Raw genomic sequence first — 22,139 nt, 5'->3', positions numbered from 1 at the left:
TGAGGTGGAGGCCCAGGCAGCTGAGATGGAGGCCCAGGCAGGCCTAGGCTAACTAGGCTAATTAGTTGTAGCCAGTCCAAATCACTGATGTTTGAATTAGGTCCAGGATTTAGTTCTAAATCACCAGCCAAAAGTAGCATCAGAACAAGTTTCAGAATCTCCAGCAACAGTTGTGGTATATTTGATTGTTCATGTTTACCTGGGGGTGGTCTAGCATGACCAAAATCCAAGAATCTTGTGAACAAAAGATGTTGACTCCATTTGGCTGGGAAAGTGGTATAATTATCCAGCTTTCTTGGACGTGTCAAACTCCACAGAAGATAAAAATGTATAAAAACAAAAAGACAAGTTGATGTCAAGATCCAGGGGTTTTTAGATGGTTTTTTAGGTGGGTTTTTTGGCAGGACCTGCCAAGCTGTGTGTCTGCACCCTAGCAGCCATCTTGAGAGTTCAACTGGTTCTTGTTATGGATAAAGTGTCTTCTTTTTGTTTCAAAACAGTGGATAACGATTCGCTGATAGCTGCCAACATCTGCAAACAAATATAATTCTATAAAGTTGTTCTACATAGTGTGTAACTCAACCTATAGAGCGTTATTAAATGTATTGCTAATGCAATATATGCAGTATGGCACATTGACTTCCAAGGAAATTTTAGACGTCACTCATCATCAGAAAGGTTGCCGGCCCTTGACAAAGACATTAATCTCAGTTCCAAGAAAGCAATCTCTAATTCCAAAACCATTCTCAGTTCCAGGAATACAATCCCAGATACCAAAAACTGTATCTGAGTTCTAAGAAGTAAATCTCGAATACCATAAAGGTTATCTCAATTCCAAGAACGCAATCCCAGGTTTCAAGAGCTTCATCTCAATTCCAAGAAGTCAATCTCTAATACCATAAAGGTTATCTCAATTCCAAGAACGCAATCCCAGGTTTCAAGAGCTTCATCTCAATTCCAAGAAGTCAATCTCTAATACCATATATGTTATCTCAATTCCAAGAACGCAATCCCAGGTTTCAAGAGCTTCATCTCAATTCCAAGAAGTCGATCTCTAATACCATAAAGGTTATCTCAATTCCAAGAACGCAATCCCAGGTTTCAAGAGCTTCATCTCAATTCCAATGTAGCCTGGCTAAATTAACCAGCCCAGAACACAGATTATCTTTGGGGTTCTTTTAATCTGAATGATAAAGTAAGCGCTCAGAATAAAATAAAAAGGTTGTAAAAATAAAGAAATAAAATTGTTACAGACTTGTTACAGACAGCTTTGTGCACTGGTAACCCACTGCTACTGCAGGTTATTTCCCCAACTTTATCAGCATCTGGATCTCAAGGACATCTAGTGTCATTTTGTGTCTGATATAAACCCATACATAAATAAAACAAACTTAGCAGTGCAAAAATAACTGTAGTGGCTTCTCCTGCTAAGATACAGAGCCAAGATTAAACAGTTAACAAGGTACATTTCCCTCTTACCCACAGAGATAGTATAATACAAGTGTGAACTCAAATACATACAGTGCATTAATTCAGCAGAAAACGGAATATAGATCCCTCTGAGATGAATGGCGAAGTTGGTTGCAGCCACTCCTGGTGCCTTAAACGTTGCACACTTTGCATTCAAAACAGATCACGCAGCGAAAAAAGGCATTGCACACCCACATAACACCAATGCAAGCTAGCACTCCCGTGAATGTCTCTGTAGATCCCCATGATCCCTTGCGCTCTCAGGGGTACCCCAAAAGAAACAGCGCCATCCAGTGGCATGTCCCATAATATCGAACTTCCACCTGGCTACATTCTCCCCTGCTTAAGAGTCAACGTCCCCGGTGACTCAATTGGTATATCTCAACTCATGCACTGCTTCTTTAAAGAGGGCAGTACCCATATTAGTCAATAACTGAGACAGCACCTCAGGGCTCAAGGTGATGGCATGACATGCTGATACAGGGACATGGTAAGGGTTTGAATGCACTCCAGCATTAGCTCTTTTACTCCGACGGGGCACTGGTGTTGGTGTAATGACCCCAATATCCCTGTTGGTTTCAGTAGCAACTGTCTCTGGTGTGGACACCTGCTCAGAGGCAGGCGGTGCAGTAACACGAGCATCATCAGTGTTTACAGACTCTGAAACGCCACTGCTTTGAACTGTTTCCGTCTTCACCAGACCCCTGCTCTGCAATTGGGTATGAGGTTTCTCCGAACAACACATACTCAGGATCTGAATCTGAACAGCCTGTTTTCTCTTCTGTCATAGGACCCACTACCACAGGGGATTCATTATTCTTCTTTTTCCTGGGTGCAGGAATTGGGCCAATACAAGGTTAAGGTTAGCTCTGTGAACCCGTTTTACTGGCCCACCCTCCACAGGCTCCACTGCATGTGTGCTGCCCTGGACTTCGACAACCCTATAAACCACAGGGCTCCAGGCGTCTTGAATTGTGTTCCTGCCTTGGGGCCAGTGTCGCAGATAAACTAACTGACCTACTTCAACAGGGGGGCAATAGACCCGGGTTTTGTCCAGCTCAAGCCTTTCTGCTGCTTTCTGCTCCGTGTACTGCCTTGCTCTGTTATGTGCTTCATTTAAGCGCTGCTGATGCACAACCAGCCAGTCATGTCTCTTATCAAGCACCTGCTCCTGCCCCAGTAAAGCATCTACAGGAAGGTGGGGGTGCACTCCAAGCATGAGGTAATACGGCGAGTGACCTGTGGTGGCATGGGGAGTCACATTTTATGCATACAAAGCTGAGGTGGAGGCCCAGGCAGCTGAGATGGAGGCCCAGGCAGGCCTAGGCTAACTAGGCTAATTAGTTGTAGCCAGTCCAAATCACTGATGTTTGAATTAGGTCCAGGATTTAGTTCTAAATCACCAGCCAAAAGTAGCATCAGAACAAGTTTCAGAATCTCCAGCAACAGTTGTGGTATATTTGATTGTTCATGTTTACCTGGGGGTGGTCTAGCATGACCAAAATCCAAGAATCTTGTGAACAAAAGATGTTGACTCCATTTGGCTGGGAAAGTGGTATAATTATCCAGCTTTCTTGGACGTGTCAAACTCCACAGAAGATAAAAATGTATAAAAACAAAAAGACAAGTTGATGTCAAGATCCAGGGGTTTTTAGATGGTTTTTTAGGTGGGTTTTTTGGCAGGACCTGCCAAGCTGTGTGTCTGCACCCTAGCAGCCATCTTGAGAGTTCAACTGGTTCTTGTTATGGATAAAGTGTCTTCTTTTTGTTTCAAAACAGTGGATAACGATTCGCTGATAGCTGCCAACATCTGCAAACAAATATAATTCTATAAAGTTGTTCTACATAGTGTGTAACTCAACCTATAGAGCGTTATTAAATGTATTGCTAATGCAATATATGCAGTATGGCACATTGACTTCCAAGGAAATTTTAGACGTCACTCATCATCAGAAAGGTTGCCGGCCCTTGACAAAGACATTAATCTCAGTTCCAAGAAAGCAATCTCTAATTCCAAAACCATTCTCAGTTCCAGGAATACAATCCCAGATACCAAAAACTGTATCTGAGTTCTAAGAAGTAGATCTCGAATACCATAAAGGTTATCTCAATTCCAAGAACGCAATCCCAGGTTTCAAGAACTTCATCTCAATTCCAAGAAGTCAATCTCTAATACCATAAAGGTTATCTCAATTCCAAGAACGCAATCCCAGGTTTCAAGAGCTTCATCTCAATTCCAAGAAGTCAATCTCTAATACCATAAAGGTTATCTCAATTCCAAGAACGCAATCCCAGGTTTCAAGAGCTTCATCTCAATTCCAAGAAGTCAATCTCTAATACCATAAAGGTTATCTCAATTCCAAGAACGCAATCCCAGGTTTCAAGAGCTTCATCTCAATTCCAAGAAGTCAATCTCTAATACCATAAAGGTTATCTCAATTCCAAGAACGCAATCCCAGGTTTCAAGAGCTTCATCTCAATTCCAGGAAGTCAATCTCTAATACCATATATGTTATCTCAATTCCAAGAACGCAATCCCAGGTTTCAAGAGCTTCATCTCAATTCCAAGAAGTCGATCTCTAATACCATAAAGGTTATCTCAATTCCAAGAACGCAATCCCAGGTTTCAAGAGCTTCATCTCAATTCCAATGTAGCCTGGCTAAATTAACCAGCCCAGAACACAGATTATCTTTGGGGTTCTTTTAATCTGAATGATAAAGTAAGCGCTCAGAATAAAATAAAAAGGTTGTAAAAATAAAGAAATAAAATTGTTACAGACTTGTTACAGACAGCTTTGTGCACTGGTAACCCACTGCTACTGCAGGTTATTTCCCCAACTTTATCAGCATCTGGATCTCAAGGACATCTAGTGTCATTTTGTGTCTGATATAAACCCATACATAAATAAAACAAACTTAGCAGTGCAAAAATAACTGTAGTGGCTTCTCCTGCTAAGATACAGAGCCAAGATTAAACAGTTAACAAGGTACATTTCCCTCTTACCCACAGAGATAGTATAATACAAGTGTGAACTCAAATACATACAGTGCATTAATTCAGCAGAAAACGGAATATAGATCCCTCTGAGATGAATGGCGAAGTTGGTTGCAGCCACTCCTGGTGCCTTAACCGTTGCACACTTTGCATTCAAAACAGATCACACAGCGAAAAAAGGCATTGCACACCCACATAACACCAATGCAAGCTAGCATTCCCGTGAATGTCTCTGTAGATCCCCATGATCCCTTGCGCTCTCAGGGGTACCCCAAAGGAAACAGCGCCATCCAGTGGCATGTCCCATAATATCGAACTTCCACCTGGCTACACCAAGAAGTCAATCTCTAATACCATAAAGGTTATCTCAATTCCAAGAACACAGTCCCAGGTTTCAAGAGCTTCATCTCAATTCCAAGAAGTCAATCTCTAATACCATAAAGGTTATCTCAATTCCAAGAACACAATCCCAGGTTTCAAGAGCTTCATCTCAATTCCACGAAGTCAATCTCTAATACCATAAAGGTTATCTCAATTCCAAGGACAATCCCAGGTTTCAAGAGCTTCATCTCAATTCCAAGAAGTCAATCTCTAATACCATAAAGGTTATCTCAATTCCAAGAACACAATCCCAGGTTTCAAGAGCTTCATCTCAATTCCACGAAGTCAATCTCTAATACCATAAAGGTTATCTCAATTCCAAGAACACAATCCCAGGTTTCAAGAGCTTCATCTCAATTCCACGAAGTCAATCTCTAATACCATAAAGGTTATCTCAATTCCAAGGACAATCCCAGGTTTCAAGAGCTTCATCTCAATTCCAAGAAGTCAATCTCTGTTATGGCATGCATAGGGTCTTTCTCTTCAGCACCCTCTGCTGGTCATAATGGGACTTCTCACCTGCTTTTATTTTGTTGGGGTTTTTCTGTGTTCCTGTGGGTAGAGGAAACAGGAAGCTGGTCGCTTGTTAGCCTGCAGGATATGTTGTTGCTCTTTAAAACGTTTCTGCCTTGAAGAGTATTAACCCTTTAGAACCGGTAGGAGCGGACACAAGTCTGGAGAAGTATAATTTGTTAAGTGGTGAGTCCAGTCAGCATTCTATTTATTATAATTACTAATTCTTATGTTTTTTGTTTCATTTTTTTAATCCCAATCAGTAGGGCTTCCAGTTTAGACATACAAATCAACAATTCTTCCAATTTTTTGACTGAAATCTTTAGAGCTTCCACTTATAGAATCAAATTCACTACTTCTTCCAAGATAGTAATAATTATTTCCTCTGCATGCAGCTTATCTTTGGAACTGGTCTCTGTCACAAGCAGAACAATAAGGACGAACAATGTCAGGTATGTACAAGTGTTGGTTCTACATATGTTTGATTTCCTCAGATTCAGTGGTCCCAAATGATATTCCAACGTTTTTATTTAAAAATTCATTGTGCTTCATGCAGTGGAAATACATTTTCAAAATGCTGACAATGAAGCACGCATTGGTCTGAGCCTACAAGATGAGAATCCTATAGGAGAACTTTGCAGGCAAGAGCAGTTTGTATTTGTTATACAGAGATACTTACCACAATAAAAGAATGCATCAACTAACACGTACATCTTATCCTCATAAACGCTTTAGGTGTTCGTGTGGGCAAAGAATGGATCCATTGACCTGTTGGATACACTTACGTCTGCTGCTGCGATCACTTTATTCTCTGCAGTGGTCTTGCTCCTGTTCCACTTCAACAAATACATCCAATTAAACAAATGCACATTAAAAGGAAGTTCAATAAAGTTTATTTCACTTTAAAAACGTTTGTATTCATTCTTGCACTGGGTTAATGGGGGATAGCAAAGTCCAGTTTGTGTAACATTAAGATTTATGTCATTTTTTTTGTAGATTTTTACTCTTATATTTAGCTGTTGGACTACTTAATGCTGACAGGGGTCATTCAGATTCATATTTATGATTAATAATCTTTATCGGTTGTGTGAGTAAGGAGAAAAAAAATGCCCTATTCAATTATTCAATTATCTGTTCCTAATTTATATATATTACTACTACCACTATTACTAATAACAGCAACTTAGATAATAAGCTTTTGTTTATGTGGACATTCATACAACACTTTATTCAATACTACAGAGTCAAAGTTAGATTTTCTTTTTTTTTACAAGGTATACTTTCAAATTTAAAAAAAAAAATCCTAATGGTAGTTGTGCAAATCTTGTTAATTAAGTTAGTTGTATTAGTTATACATAATATGTCTAGTAGGGTCTCCCATAGCAAATTTGTTCTGGGTGAGGGACCAGACAAAGAGCAATTCAGAAGAAACTTATTAGAATATCACTGAGGGAACAGTTTCCCCTTCCCAGGAGAGGGTTATTGGGGTCCCGGCCTGGAGCCAGGCTCGGGAAGGTGCCCAAAGGTGAGCGTCTGGTGGCCGGCTGTTAGTCCATGGGGCCCGGCCGAGCATAGCCTGAAAAGAGGATATGTGCCCCTCCTCTCGCAGGCCCACCACCCGCAGGAGGCGTCATAGGAGTCGTGTGCATGTGTACCGTGTACCAAGCGGCAGCCAAGAGCGGAAGCCCTGGCAGACTGATCCCAAGACTGTCAATTGGGACATGGAATGTCACCTCTCTGGCAGGGAAGGAGCCTCATTTAGTGCGTTAGGTTGAGAGGTATCGGCTAAATATAGTTGGGCTCACCTCAACGCAGGGCTTGGGCTCTGGAAACAGTCTCCTGAAGAGGGCCTGGACTCTGTCTCAGTCCAGAGTTGCCTCTGTAAGAAACGGCAGGCTGGGGTGGGTTTTCTAATGTCCCCTCGGCTTGCTGTCTGTACATACCTTACCATGTCACCTTGGACAACACACTGCCAACATTTACACAATATGCGGCCTGTCCCAGGGGGGAGAGAATCTTAGATCTGCTCTACGCTAAGGCCAAGGATGCATACAGCTTCTCTTCTCTCTCCACACTGGTGGTAGGGCTGGGCCATATCATACCATTCATGGTAATACCGGTATAATGTTGGGCAACGATAAGAAAATGAAATATAAAATAGAATATGGGTGAAACACGGATGCGCAGTGCCTTTGTTTTCATATGCACATGACGGAAAAAGCATGGCGGCGACAGAGAATGAGAAAGCGGATCGTTGAATGAAACGGATGAACCAGAACTGGTTTGTAAAAATGCTGCAACTTCAGTGGTGTGGAACTGGTTTAGCTTTTGTCCGTCAGATACACCGAAAAAGCACTATTTTTGGTGGTCATGCTAGCGGGCCGTCGTTATTACCATGTTTTTTGGAAAATACGACGCACTTAGAATGAATCCTTTGATTTTTTTGAAAATTGACAGAGCCCCTTATAATCCCGTGTGCCTTATGTATGAATTCTGGTTGTGTTTACTGACCTCGAAATGAATTTATGTACACGGCGCTCAAAAATCTGTCAAATGTTCAGTACGACTTTGCTAAGCTACGAACCCGCACCGCTTGGTGGACTGTCGAAGCATTACGTAGCCTCGCGGAGTGATACGTACTGTGCTTCAACATAATATTACCATATTGTGTGTGTATAACCTCTTTTTAAGTATTGTGGATATTATACATGGTAATGCTGAGGATATGTCGGCCAATTTCCACTGGAAATGCCTTTTGGCATCAGTTGCTTGTTTAAGTGAAAATACATGTTTTCATACATTTTTAAAATATAAAACATCAATATATGTTTTTTCTAATAAAGTTGTTGAGTTATAAAGTATTTTGTCTATTGTCATTATATCATCAGTTATATCGTTATAAATATTTTTGGTCATATCGCCCTGCTCTACTGGGTCACTCAGATCACAATCTGATTGACCTCATCCCCTGCTTTGTGCCAATTGTGAGGAGAGGACCATCCTGAGAAGCATCAGGAGGTGGTCAGAAGAGGTCTTAGCAGAACTACAGGGCTGTTTTGAGGTACATAATTTTCCTAGGAATTAATAAAGTATTGTGATTCTATTGACTGAAAGCAGATACTGCGATAACATCAAAGTTTCAAAGATTTATTTAACAGCATGCTAGGGGAAACAGGTTTGTGTCCATGATAAAGGAAAAGCAGGCTGGTACAGCAAGTGAGGCACATGAGAAGAAAATTTCACAGTAAAAAGCTAAAAATGGAAAAATACAGAGTCTAGACTTGTAACCACATATAGTGTTGAAGGAATCTGATGACAAGTGGATTGAGAATTTGTCTTTGGAGCAGGGATGTCCAGCCAATGGCCTGGAAAGCTGCCAGTAACAGTGTGCTGAACGTGGCTCAGATGAGGCAGGACCAGACAATGGAATCAGAATCAGAATCAGAAAGGGGTTTATTGCCAAATGTTGAGCAGGTTTACAACATTAGGAAATTGCTGCGGTGCTTCAGTGCAAACATACTGTTATAAAAAAATATAAAAATAAGAATAAGAATTAAAAGTGCTAAGTAGATAGATATATACATGATATATACATGAGTGCAGGTGGTGATCAGTGCCAAACATGGGGTGATGCAGTGAACACAGCGTAGGGTCATGTGTTAGTGGTGGGAACAGTCATACGGTTATTGTTCATGTGTCCAACAGCAGAGGGGAAGAAACTGTTCTTATGGCGAGAGGTTCTGGTGCGAATGGACCGGAGCCTCCTGCCTGAGGGGAGCAGGTCAAACAGACTGTGTCCAGGGTGAGAAGGGTCAGCTGTGATCCGAGCTGCACGCCCCAGTGTCCTGGAGGTGTACAGGTCCTGCAGAGATGGGAGTCTGCAGCCAATCACCTTCTCAGCAGAGCGCACAACACGCTGCAGTGTCTGTTTGTCTCTGATAGTGGCTCCAGCGTACCACACGGTGATGGAGGAGGTGAGGATGGACTCGATGATTGCAGTGTAGAATTGCATCATCGTCCGTGTTGGCAGGTTGAATTTCTTCAGCTGCCTCAGGAAGTACATCCTCTGCTGGGCTTTCTTAATGGCGGAGGTGATGGTGGGCTCCCACTTCAGGTCCTGGATGATGGTGGTACCCAGGAAGTGGAATGAGTCCACAGAGGTGATGGGGGTGTCAGACAGGATGATGGGGGGGAGTGGAGCTGTGTGCTTCCTGAAGTCCACAATAATCTCCACTGTCTTCTGGGCATTCAGCACCAGGTTGTTGTGGCTGCACCAGGACACCAGACGTTCAACCTCCCTCCTGTAGGCAGACTCATCCCCGTCCGAGATGAGTCCAATAATGGTGGTGTCATCTGCAAACTTGATTAGCTTGACAGACTGGTGGGTGGAGGTGCAGCAGTTGGTGTACAGGGAGAAGAGCAGAGGAGAAAGAACACAGCCCTGAGGGGAGCCGGTGCTGATGGTCCGGGAGTCCGAGACATTCTTTCCCAGCCTCACATGCTGCTTCCTGTCCGTCAGGAAGTCAGTGATCCACCGGCAGATGGGATCAGGCACATTCATCTGGGAAAGCTTGCCTCGGAGATGGTCTGGAAGGATGGTGTTGAAGGCAGAGCTGAAGTCCACAAACAGGATCCTGGCGTAGGTTCCTGGGGAGTCCAGATGCTGCAGGATAAAGTGTAGGGCCATGTTGATTGCGTCATCTACAGACCTGTTGGCTCTGTATGCAAACTGCAGGGGATCCAGGAGGGGGGCCGTGAGGGTCTTGAGATAGGAGAGAACCAGGCGCTCAAATGACTTCATGACCACAGATGTCAGAGCCACGGGTCTGTAGTCATTTAGTCCAGTGATACTAGGTTTCTTGGGGACAGGGATCATGGTAGAGGACTTGAAGCAGGCAGGCACATGACATGCCTGCAGTGAGGAGTTGAAAATGCCAGAAAACACTGGGGCCAGCTCGTTTGCACAGTGTCTGAGGGTGGCAGGAGACACACCGTCTGGGCCGGGAGCTTTTCGAGCATTCAGACTCATAAACTGCTTCCTCACATCTGCTTCATGAATATGAAGAGTTGTGGTGGGAGGAGGTGGTGTGAAATCCTCTTTTGTGTGGGGTGAGGAGGGGGGTGTTGTAGGTGAAGTGTTTGAAGGTGGTGATGGCTCTGTGGAGGGGGGAGAGGTGGGGGAATTAGTGTCCAAAGTGTCTCTATTGTTGGGGCCGTTGGAGGTGTGAAGGCTGCCTGATGGCTCGTCAAAACGGCAGTAAAAGTCGTTAAGGGTGTTGGCCAAGAGCAAGTCATCAGTGGAGTGGGGGGTTTTAGGCTTGTAGTTGGTGATATTCCTAAAACCTTTCCACACAGAGGCCGAGTCATTCTCTGAGATCTGCTGCTGCATCTTCTCAGAGTGCTGGTGTTTAGTCCACTTCTTTAGTGAACCTGTACTTGGCCTCTCTGTAGCAGTCCCTGTCTCCGCTTCTGAACGCCTTTCTCTTTTCCAGCCACAGCTTTTTGAGTTTAGGAGTAAACCAGGGTTTGTCATTGTTATAACTCACCCTGGTGCGTGATGGCACAATGCTGTCCTCACAGAAGTGGATATAGGAGGTGACAGTGTCCGTAAACTCGTCCAAGCTGTTAGAAGCAGCCTTCATTGTGTCCCAGTCTGTATACTCCAAACACGTGCGAAGCTCCTCCACAGCCTCGTTGCTCCACAGTTTTTTGGTCCTCACGACAGGTTTGGAGAGCTTCAGCCTCTGTCTGTACGCGGGGATCAGGTGGATCATAATGTCGTCAGAAAGTCCGAGTGAAGCGCGGGGCACCGCACGATAGGCCCCGCTGATCGTGCTGTAACAGTGGTCTAATGTCCTCTCCTCTCTGGTCGGGCATTTAATATACTGCTTGTATTTGGGAAGCTCATGGCTCAGATTGGCTTTGTTAAAGTCCCCAAGAGCAATGATGAGAGAGTCCGGGAATGTCCGCTCCATGTGCAGTATCTGCTCCGCGAGTGCGCACTGAGATGCCTGCGCATCCACATCTGGCGGGATGTAAACAGCGGCCAGGATGAATGAAGCAAACTCCCGTGGAGAATAAAACGGTTTGCAGTGAATAAAAAGGTATTCCAGAGAGGAAGAGCAGTGCTGAGCAATCACTGTTACGTCTGTGCACCAGCCACTATTAATGTAGAAGCAGACACCTCCACCTTTGGTCTTACCAGAGAGAGAGGCCTGCCGGTCCGTGCGCAGCAGATGAAAGCTCTCCAGCTTTAGCGCGCAGTCCGGGATGTCCTCACAAAGCCACGTCTCCGTAAAACATAAGACACAGGAGGAGGCAAAGTCTCTGTTCATGCTTCTCATCAGGGCCAGTTCGTCTAACTTATTCCTGAGTGAGCGTACATTGGAAAGGAAGATCCCAGGAAGAGCAGTTCGCAGTCCACGTCTCCTCAGACGCACAAGTGCGCCGGCTCGCTTACCTCTCTTTCGGCGTCTCACTTTCCTGATCAGAGTCTGCAGTAAATCTGCCGCAGATGCGACAAATATTGGAAGTAAATCCACAGGTGTTGTAGTCCTGTGGTTAAGAAGCTCTTCTCTGGTGTAAGAATATCCAGAGGAGTGCCCACACACAGAAGTTATGCACAAAAACAAGACAGAAGTAACGCACCGAAGCACCAGGGCATCCATACGCGGCGCCATCTTGGATCTTACATGGAGTAACAACAACAGGCGATGTGGCCGTCACACACGTTTGAGCCGGTGGCGGTGCTGCAGGCGACAGCATGGGACCTGCAGATGGTGGCTGAAAGGACTCACCAGAGTTATCAGCGGACACAAGGTGCTGAAGCAGTTCCTCAGATCCTTCAGCAGGGACTGAAGATGTATGGAGCATCTCCTCAGGTCCCCCAGAAGAGGCAGAAGATAGCTGAACATAGGACCCTCCAGCAGAGGCAGATGGCTGAACGGGCCCCTGGGACCCTCTAACAGGTACAGAAGATGGCTGAATGGGCCCTTTGGACCATCCAGCGGGAACAGGAGACAGTTGAACAGGCCCCTCAGATCATTCAGCAGAGGCAGATGGCTAAATGGGCCCCTCAGACCCTCTAGCAGGTACAGAAGATGGCTAAACGGGCCCTTTGGACCATCCAGCGGGAACAGAAGATGGCTGAATGGGCCCCTCAGACCCTTCAGTGGAGCCAGAAGACCTTTTGTACCAGTAGACAAAAGGAAGTGTTAGCCATGCTCTCCAGAGCCCCCAACAGACAGAAGGAAGTGCTTGCCAGGCTCTCCTGGGAGCCACGGAGTGCTGGATTAGCTCACCTGAGTCACCAGCAGGAGCAGATGCAGGGCCAGTAGGTGTGGGGACCCCTGGCTGTATAGCTAGCTGAATTGATGGTTGAGTGGATGACTGAACTGATGACTGTACTGACTGTTGAGTTAATACTTAAACTAATGATTGAACCATAAGCTGCTTTAATGATTGAACTGCACACTGGGGATGTAGCTGAACCACAGACAACAGAGTAGGTAACTGACCTGCAGGCTGCGCTAAAGTGCTAAGAGCAGGAGACTGGGCTGGCACTGGAACACGAGCCCAAGCTGGCGACTGAACTGCAGACAGCTGAGCAGCAGGTGAGTGAGCTGAAGACTGAACCGACGGCAACACTGGAGACTGAACCGATGAAAATACAGACAGCAGGGCTGCACACTGGGGAGATGATGGAGGCTGAAGTAGGAGCTGAGTAGGATCACACATTGACAAATGACCAGGCTCAACGAAAAAAGGTTTTAGTGAAATCAGCTCACTGTTCAGAGTGAGCAGATGCAGGTGGACAGCAGTCCCTTAAATCTTTAAAGCCAGAGCTGACAGTCTCAGGTATGGTTTCAGAAAAGGGAGTCTCTGTGATCATAGGTAAAAATCAGGGAGCCACCGTTATTACCATTAGGCATACGAAAAACAGCCCCAGAATAAACAGTCCGAATTTCTGAAAAAACAGAAAAAGTATCTCTTTCACTCACCACATCTTGCTGCTCTGAAGTCCCAAAACCCTGCTGTGGAGAGACGTGCTGGCAGCGCGGCTCTGCTTTCTTCTCGGAGGTGGCTCCAACGGGCCAGGCATCTCCACGTCCAGCTGGTCCGTACTTCCACAGCTGCGGCGACAGAGGTGTGGAGTTGTTATAGAGGACCCAAAATGCAGGCACGGCTTAGATACAAGGGAGTTTTATTCAGGTTAGGTGCAAACAGAGGTGGAGAGGGCATAAACAGAAACTAAGGATAACATACTGAGAAAATTAATAAAACTGAAAACCTGAAAACTTAAAACGTATGGCAGAAACACAAGAAGACTCGGGGAGACAACACAGACAGTGCCACGAGGAGCATGAGGGAGACACGGCTGAACCTAATTGACATGACGAGACGAGGAGAACTGAATGCACTGACATAAGACACAGACCTTCACAATAAAACAGGTAATATACACTGACAGAACTAAGAGACATGACATGCAGAAGGGACACACAGATAGGGATGACTTAACACTAAACTGAGAAAAATCATAACCCAAAACCAAAGAACTAGAAAACCACAACCAGAATATATAGCATTAATAATAACAGACACAAAATGCTGGGTCAGATGAACCAGGACCATGACAGGTGATTGATTACACAAAGTCAGAGGTAAACTCAATTCAGTTTTGTGTATATAATGCCAAGTGACACAAACATTTCCTTTGAGCTGCCTAATAATTTAAGGTAAAGACCCTTACAATAATACAAAGAAAACTGAGTATGAGCAAAGGGTTTGATGACAGCTGCAAGGAAAACCTCCCTTTTAACAGGAGAAACCTCCAGCAGTACCATGCCCAGGAAGGGTCTGCCATCTACCGTGACCAACTGCAAGACAGGATGAAGCCTCACTGTGAAAGACAGCCAGAAATTAATAATGACTAATATTCAAAATGCAAAGAGGTGTATATACACATAGCAATTGAAAAAAGAAGATAGAAAAAGAAACACTCTACGCTTCTCTTGAGCCTAACTTAAAAGCCTTTCTATGATTGAGGGTTTAGAAGAGCATTTCCAAACTATTTAAGCTGTATAAGATATAAACTGTTCCATTAGGTCATTAATATTGGCTTTTTCAAATGAAAGAAACTATTTTCACAGGATTGCCTTAATTTCCTTTGAAAGTCATTTGACTACTAGGATGTAATTTCATTATCAGAATTCACCTGCCTGACATCCTACTCTGATCCACAGCCCTCTCAACCTCCTAACCTCAAAGAATTTTTATAAATTTCCATAAGTTACATTGACTTGCACTGAGAGCCATTCCATAATCAGAATCAGAATGACAGAAACCAGTGTTTAATTTCCTAATCAGAAGAATCAGGATTCTGTCGAGGCCCAAATCAGTCTTGGACAGTGTCGCGGGGTCCTCTCCTAAACTTCTCCCAAACAAATGCAGGCGTAGTCGGAAAGCATTCAGTGTGGATAATTTATTTATTTTGCCGGCCTCCCAGGTGCACAAAAAGTTATTTACAAAGAAAATAGAACTGACTTAAGTCAGCACAAACAAACATCTATATACAAAACACAGTCTGCATGTTACCCTCTCTGTAACAGCTCACTGGAAAAAAGACAACAGGTGGGCCCTGACCGCCTTCTCTTATACCCCATAGCCCCTCCCACTAGGCGTAATAGTCATCTCTTTATTATTTCTTTTATCAAACCGTCTTTCCCCCTCAGCTTATTTCCTGCTGTAGTCCTACAATACATATATGTATATACAGACATTTATGGCCACTTCCAGGCAGCCTACAGTGTTTCACAATAACACCAAACAAAAAACCAAAAGAATAATGCAGTTCACGTGACCCTTCAAGCGTGTGCGAACCCCGGATTTAAACCCCGGAACACCATACCATCGGCTTGCATAACCCCCCGTATAATCGGCGATCACAGCGAGTCTCCACGACCGGCTTTATTGAAGGTAAGTGGGAACATATGTTGGCCACCCTCTGCGCTGCTCAAAATATACCTCTCACCCTTTTTGTTTATCTGCCGGGTCGACGAAAAGCCGCGCCGCCACGGTAATTGTAGAAACTAATGGTGGTGGTGCGTGTATGCGCCCAGATCAGCTGTCTGCGGCTCGGGATGGTGTAACTCCGTCACATCATCCCCTTCCACCCGGAGGTTGGCGTTGTGCGGCAACCTGGAGAGATAATCTGCCACTACATTGAGCTTGCCTGGTCTGTGACGGATGATGAATCTGAAAGGCTGCAGTGAAAGGTACCAGCGTGTCAGTCGGCTGTTATGGTCCTTCATGGAATGGATCCAGGTGAGCGCTCGATGATCAGTTTCCAGCTCAAACTCTCTTCCAAGTAAATAATACCTGAGTTTCTCCAGTGCCCACTTAATAGCCAAGGCCTCCTTCTCCACCGTTGAGTAGTTGGTCTCCCGTGGCAGCAGCTTGCGGCTTAGGTATAGGACCGGATGCTCATCTCCCCTTGGGCCAGGACTGCTCCCAGGCCGCTTTTGGAGGCATCCACCTGGACCAGAAATCTCTTCCGGAAGTCTGGGCTCCTGAGAACTGGGGTCGTACACAGGCAGGTTTTCAGCATTTTGAAGGCTTGTTCACATTCCGCTGTCCATATGACAGGATTCCGTTGGTCTTTGCTGGTCAACGCAGTAAGAGGGGCCGCAATAGTTGCAAACTGGGGCACAAATCTTCGGTACCAGCCCCAGGAAAGACCGGACTTCCTTTTTGGTGCGAGGCCGAGGGCAGTTCTGGATAGCTTCCACTTTATCCAACTGCGGGCGCACCTCACCTCTGCCCACTTGGTAGCCAAGGTAGCGGGTCTCCTGCCGTGCCCACTCACATTTAGAGGGGTTGAGGACTTCTTCCCAGGACTTCGGACAGGTGCTGCAGATGCTCCTCCCAGGTGTTGCTGAAGATCACTACATCATCCAGGTAGGCGGCACTATAGGGGTCACACCCCTGTAGTAATTTGTCCATCAGCCTTTGAAAGGTGGCCGGTGCCCCATGTAGGCCAAATGGCATCACTGTGAACTGGAACAGGCCGGCAGGGGTCCTGAAGGCGGTGTACGGTCGAGAAGACTCCTCCAGTGGCACTTGCCAGTAACCTTTACACAGATCCAAGGTGGTGATGTACCTGGCCGCTCCGATCTTCTCCAGCAAGTCCTCGATTCGAGGCATGGGGTAGGCATCAAACTCTGAAATGGAATTTAGCTTCCGGAAATCAATGCAGATGCGTAGGGAGCCATCCTTCTTGAAGATGATGACCACCGGGCTACACCACTCTGAGCAGGATGGCTCTATCACCCCAAGCTCCAGCATCTTCTCCACCTCCTGTCGCAGTTTATCCACTAAGTGTTGTGGAATCCGGTATGGCCGTTGGCGGATGGGATGTCCCTCCTTTAGGCGTATCACATGTTCGACAAGGGTGGTCCTGCCGGGGTTAACTGAACACAGAGATGGAGTCTCCCGAAGGATTTGGAGTAGCTCAGCCGCCTGCTGTGGGGTAAGATGAGTCAGCACCGGAGACATTGGATCGGCTCCCTGCTCGGGTTCTGTCTTCCCTTCTCTTGGCCCTTCTCTTGCCATCAGAGCTTTCGCAGGGGCCTGGTGGGGACGCTCTTCCCATTCTTTCAGGAGATTCACATGGTAAGTCTGCTTCTGTTTTCTCTTTTCAGGATGATGAATCTCATAGGTCACTGGCCCCATTCTGTGATGAATTGTGTATGGCCCTTGCCATTTCGCCAGCAGTTTACTGTCGGCTGAGGGGAGAAGTAACAACACCTTTTGACCAGGTTGAAATTCACGTTGCCGGGCCTGTTGGTCATACCAGGTCTTCTGGCTTCGTTGAGCGTCTCGCAGGTTGACCTCAGCCTCTTCATGGTATCTCCCCAACCGATCTCTCATTTCCAGCACAAATTGCACCACTCCTTTCTCATTTGAAGCAGAAGCAGGAGACTCCCAACCCTTCCAGAGGAGATCCAACGGCCCCTGCACATCCCAACCATAGAGTAGCTCGAATGGTGAGAAACCAGTGGAAGCCTGGGGAACTTCTCTGTACGCAAACAGCAGGAAGGGTAGCCACTGGTCCCAGTCTTTCCCAGTGTCTGACACAAACTTCTGCAACATCCTCTTCAAAGTTTGGTTGAACCTCTCCACCAACCCATCTGTCTGTGGATGGTAAGGTGACGTCCTGATGGCAGAGATGCCTAGCTGATTGTGGAAGAGCTGCATCAACCTAGAGGTAAAGTTAGTCCCTTGGTCGGTCAAAATCTCATCTGGTATCCCCACCCGGGAGAACAGCTGTACCAGTGCACGCAGAACATTGGGTGCCATGAGCGCACGCAGGGGGAAAGCTTCTGGGAAATGAGTCGCATAATCACACACCACCAAAATGTACTGATGACCCCGACTACTTTTTACCAGAGGACCCACAATGTCCATAGCTATCCTACGGAAGGGGGTGGAGATGACCGGAAGTGGCTGTACCAGGGCCCTGTCAGACTTGCGAGCTGGACATGTTTTCTCGCAGATGAAGCACAACCGTCCCTCAATTCAGTCAGTTCATGAATGTAACAGGAAAACAACAGGTGGAGTAGTTCAGTCTCGTACTGGACCGTAAAATAAACTTACTCCACTACAACATTCGTCGCGCGTATTATTTGGTGTGGGACCGTATTTATCTTAGTTTGTTATCTTTATAATCAAACTCTTTTATTCCCTTACAGTCAACACATGACAGGAATAAGATTCCTTCAAAACCCTCTAAACGTAACTGCTCATTCGAACGTCACTTAGTTTTAACAAAAACTGCCTGAACGTAACTATTCACTTGAGCGTCACTTAGTCTTGACTCAAAACTGTCTGAACGTGACTACCCACTCAAGTGTCACTTAGTTTTAACTCTCTTACGGTCCTCACAACGTTTTAACGGGCGATTTGTGCAGTGTACTATATTCACCTTATTGTGGCGCAGCGTTGTTATCCGGTTTCATCGAATCCCACTGCCGTGACCTGTGTAAGACGCTGACCAGGGACCGAATTCACGCTCCTGGGTTTTTCCTTACTGTGCACAGCTTTTTCAGCGCAGGCGTATCACGACGTCAGGATCCGATGTCACCAGGCAGTGGAAAACTGTACGATATAAATATATATATCTGTATGTTATCCGACTCGAAGGACCAATTAAATGTTAAGGGTAAGGGTTAACATTATTCAACACAAAATAAGAGAATAAAGACACTGTCACACGAGAATTCAATATTAACGTGCAGCACGGGTGAGGACACGGAAGTGACCCACACACGAGGTGCAGTTGTGCGCTTTATTTAAAGGGAGAAATAGGTTACATCACATTTCCTGTTATTCAGGGCGCTGCTGGTGTGTCAGCAGGTCAGCATGTTTTACTTCCTCAAAGAAAATATAGTGTATGGAAACAGAGAAGTTTGTGGCTGTCTGTTTCCTGTGCAGCTGGTTAACGGATGGGTCAGTAAAGCGAGTGGAAAATAACTTCAGTATGAGAGTACTTCGAGTTCAGCTCAAAAGAGGAATGCAGGCATAAATCATTTGAAAACATGTTAAAACCCTTTTACAAACTACCTTAATAAAAGATTAAAGAGTTAAAGTAGTGTTATTTTGCAATCTGTGTAGTGTTAATTTAACCCAGTTTGGTGAGTTAAAATTGACTCAGACATGGTGTTAATAATAATTTGCTCAGTGTTAATTTAACCCGGTTTTAAGAGTTAAAAATTAACTCAGACATGGTGTTAATAAAAATTTGCTCAGTGTTAATTTAACCCAGTTTTAAGAGTTAAAGAAGGAACTCTGATAAAGTGTTAAATAATTAACTATTTTGAAAATGTTAATTCAACTCTGTGTTACACCCCGGCCTAGGCAACCAGCGTGCAACACAGAAAAAAATTAAAATAGGGGGAAAAAAAATTTAAAAAACCTACTACGGTTCTCCACAAAAATCCCAAAACGAAACTATCGACAACTATTTACATCAAAGCCAAAATAAGACATTTATTTACATCAAAACACCAAACTATTTACAACGGGGGGGGGAATCGCGACATGACAAACTGAAACACAGGGCTTAAATACATAGAGGGAGCAATCAGGGAATGGACAACAGGAGGGAAACACAGCTGGGGCAAATCAGAACTGACGAGACAAGGAAGCGTAAACTGAACGCACTGAGATAAGACAGACTTTCAAAGTAAAGCAGGAAACGCATAACAGTCACGCCTAAAACAAAACACTGACAACACCGAATCGTGACACTGTAGAGCAGGGCTGCCCAATCCCAGTCCTCGAGAGCTACTATCCTGCAGCTTTTAGATGCATCCCTACTCCAACACAGCTGAATCAAATGGTTTGATTACCTCTTCAGCATGCCATCGTGTTTGGCAAAGGCCTGATAACAAGCCATTCATTTGATTCGGGTGTGTGGGAACAAGGATGCATCTAAAAGCTGCAGGACGGTAGCTCTCGAGGACCGGGATTGGGCACCCCCGCTGTAGAGTGTGGAGCTGCGTAAACCCTGAAAAAAATGTTAAAATCGACTCTGTGTTGATTCAACGCTACGGTTTTTGCCGTGTAATCCAAAAGATGAAATGCTTTTGAGATTTTTTTTTTTTAACAAATGTGATATTTTGAAATTGTTGGAATTTCTTCCAGATGAGTGATATTATCCCCTTGCCACCCCTAGTTAAGGTCAGGAATAAGGTTATGGTCAGGGCTAGGGATAAGGTTAGGTTTAGGGCTGGAATACAGGGCTGGAACGTCTATTACCGCGGGAGCGTCATTGCACTGGATTCCAGCCATAACCCGCCGCGTACCATAAGAACGCCGAAGGTCTCCTTTCGCGTTCCTCAGGAACGCCGCGGGACGTGACAAAACGTCGACATGTTACGCCTCGGGAGTGAGAACGCTCTGAAACAGTACACCTCTCTGAACAGTGTCTGGGAGGCTGTGGTTGCTGCTGCACGCAATGTTGATGGTGAACAGATCAAAACACTGACAGAATCCATGGATGGCAGGCTTTTGAGTGTCCTTGCAAAGAAAGGTGGCTATATTGGTCGCTGATTTGTTTTTGTTTGGTTTTTGAATGTCAGAAATGTATAGTTGTGAATGTGGAGATGTTATATTGGTTTCACTGGTAAAAATAAATAATTGAAATGGGTATATATTTGTTTTTTGTTAAGTTGCCTAATAATTATGCACAGTAATAGTCACCTGCACACACAGATATCCCCCTAAAATAGCTAAAACTGAAAACAAACTAAAAACTACTTCCAAAAACATTCAGCTTTGATATTAATGAGTTTTTTGGGTTCATTGAGGACATGGTTGTTGTTCAATAATAAAATTATTCCTCAAAAATACAACTTGCCTAATAATTCTGCACTCCCTGTAAAGAGGAAACGAAAGATATGCAGAACACAAGCAACTGGCATCTGTCCTAGGTTACTTTTTATTCATTCTGATGGCTCTCCATATAAGAGCCATCAGAATGATCAATAACCAATGATCCAAGAAAAAGCAATTAATAAATCTAAGGGTTAATCCGTCCATCCTTCCATGCATCCATTTTCTGCCACTTATGCATCTCCATCTCCATACCCTTGTCTCCTTGACCATCTACTCCATACACTTTTGAGGAAGCTTACTTGACAGATATAATCCCTCCAGCAATTCCTAGGTCTGAAACTCAAACCACAGCTAACTCCTTTTGATGTGAAGGACCAGTGACTCCATTGTAAACTCCAAACGAGTGACTGAGCACCTTACCCTATCTCTTAGACTGAGCCCAGATGCGATCGAAAGAAACCGTTTTTCTTCTTCAGTGATTTTATTCTCTCAAACACCACAGCTTGTGGACAGAGGTGAGAATAGGAGCTGGTATATCGTCAGCTTTGCCTCTCTTCACAACCTACAGGTAGAGTGTCTACATCAATTGGCAGGCTGCAACAGTGTGTTGTTCATGAACTGTGATTCAGAAATAATAAGCATCTCCAAATAATTCTACAAAGTGCTGTCACACAGTGTTGCATGCCCCCATATTAGAATGTGATAAGAAAATCACAGGTTACACCAATCAAACTCTGTGATGGTTCATCGACTGGAGTTAACACTAGACGACATGGCACAGCTGGGTTTTCGGTAGCACAATTAAAATGTGGGCTTTTTTAAAACTCTAAAAGCAACTTTAAATGATTACCTTATTTCAATTCACTTGCAAACACAAACTGCTGAACCCCACGACTGACTTTCAGCAAATTTCTCTACAAGAGAATTAATAGGATGTGAAACACAATCCCCCAGATCATCGTTTGTTCAAACCTTGTGTTTGGGAGGGGCAGGTAATCTAAAAGGGAAGTGTGGCCTAAAAAAGAGCAGAGTTTATTTTACACTCATGAACTGAGAGGCTGTGGCGAAGCCAAGTATAAGGTGAATAATTACCAAAGTAGTTTTCCATGAGTCACAGTTAGAGTCCAAAAATAAAAGTATAGCTGGAAAAGGGTCCACTTTAAGCATGTTAATTTATCATTGATTACTAATTTTAATGTTTGACAATAAAACAACTTCCATCTCGTTCTTCTTCTCCCTAGTCGCTTTTTCCTTTTGCTGAGGGTCTCCACTGCATCACTTCTGATTGATTAAAAAGAAAAAAGGCTTTATTTTCACATCAAGGATAAAAAAAAAAAAGATGTGTCCCAGTTCTACCATCCTTTGTGAGGGGAATGAATTT

At 44.6% G+C, this 22,139-nt stretch overlaps 1 long non-coding RNA gene across 1 annotated transcript; it reads left to right on the top strand.

Moving 5' to 3' along the window:
- Nucleotides 1–5,416: 5,416 nt before the first annotated feature.
- LOC308408297 lies at nucleotides 5,417–6,229 on the top strand. The gene is made up of 4 exons (XR_013973780.1): nucleotides 5,417–5,545; nucleotides 5,755–5,811; nucleotides 5,916–6,000; nucleotides 6,095–6,229. It is a non-coding gene; the product is annotated as an uncharacterized lncRNA (long non-coding RNA).
- Nucleotides 6,230–22,139: the final 15,910 nt, after the last annotated feature.

Source organism: Rhamphochromis sp. 'chilingali' (genome assembly GCF_963969265.1).
Source record: "Rhamphochromis sp. 'chilingali' genome assembly, chromosome: 13".
NCBI lineage: Eukaryota > Metazoa > Chordata > Actinopteri > Cichliformes > Cichlidae > Rhamphochromis > Rhamphochromis sp. 'chilingali'.
Note: the sequence above shows the minus strand (reverse complement) of the source record. Positions and strands in the feature narration are given on the sequence as shown.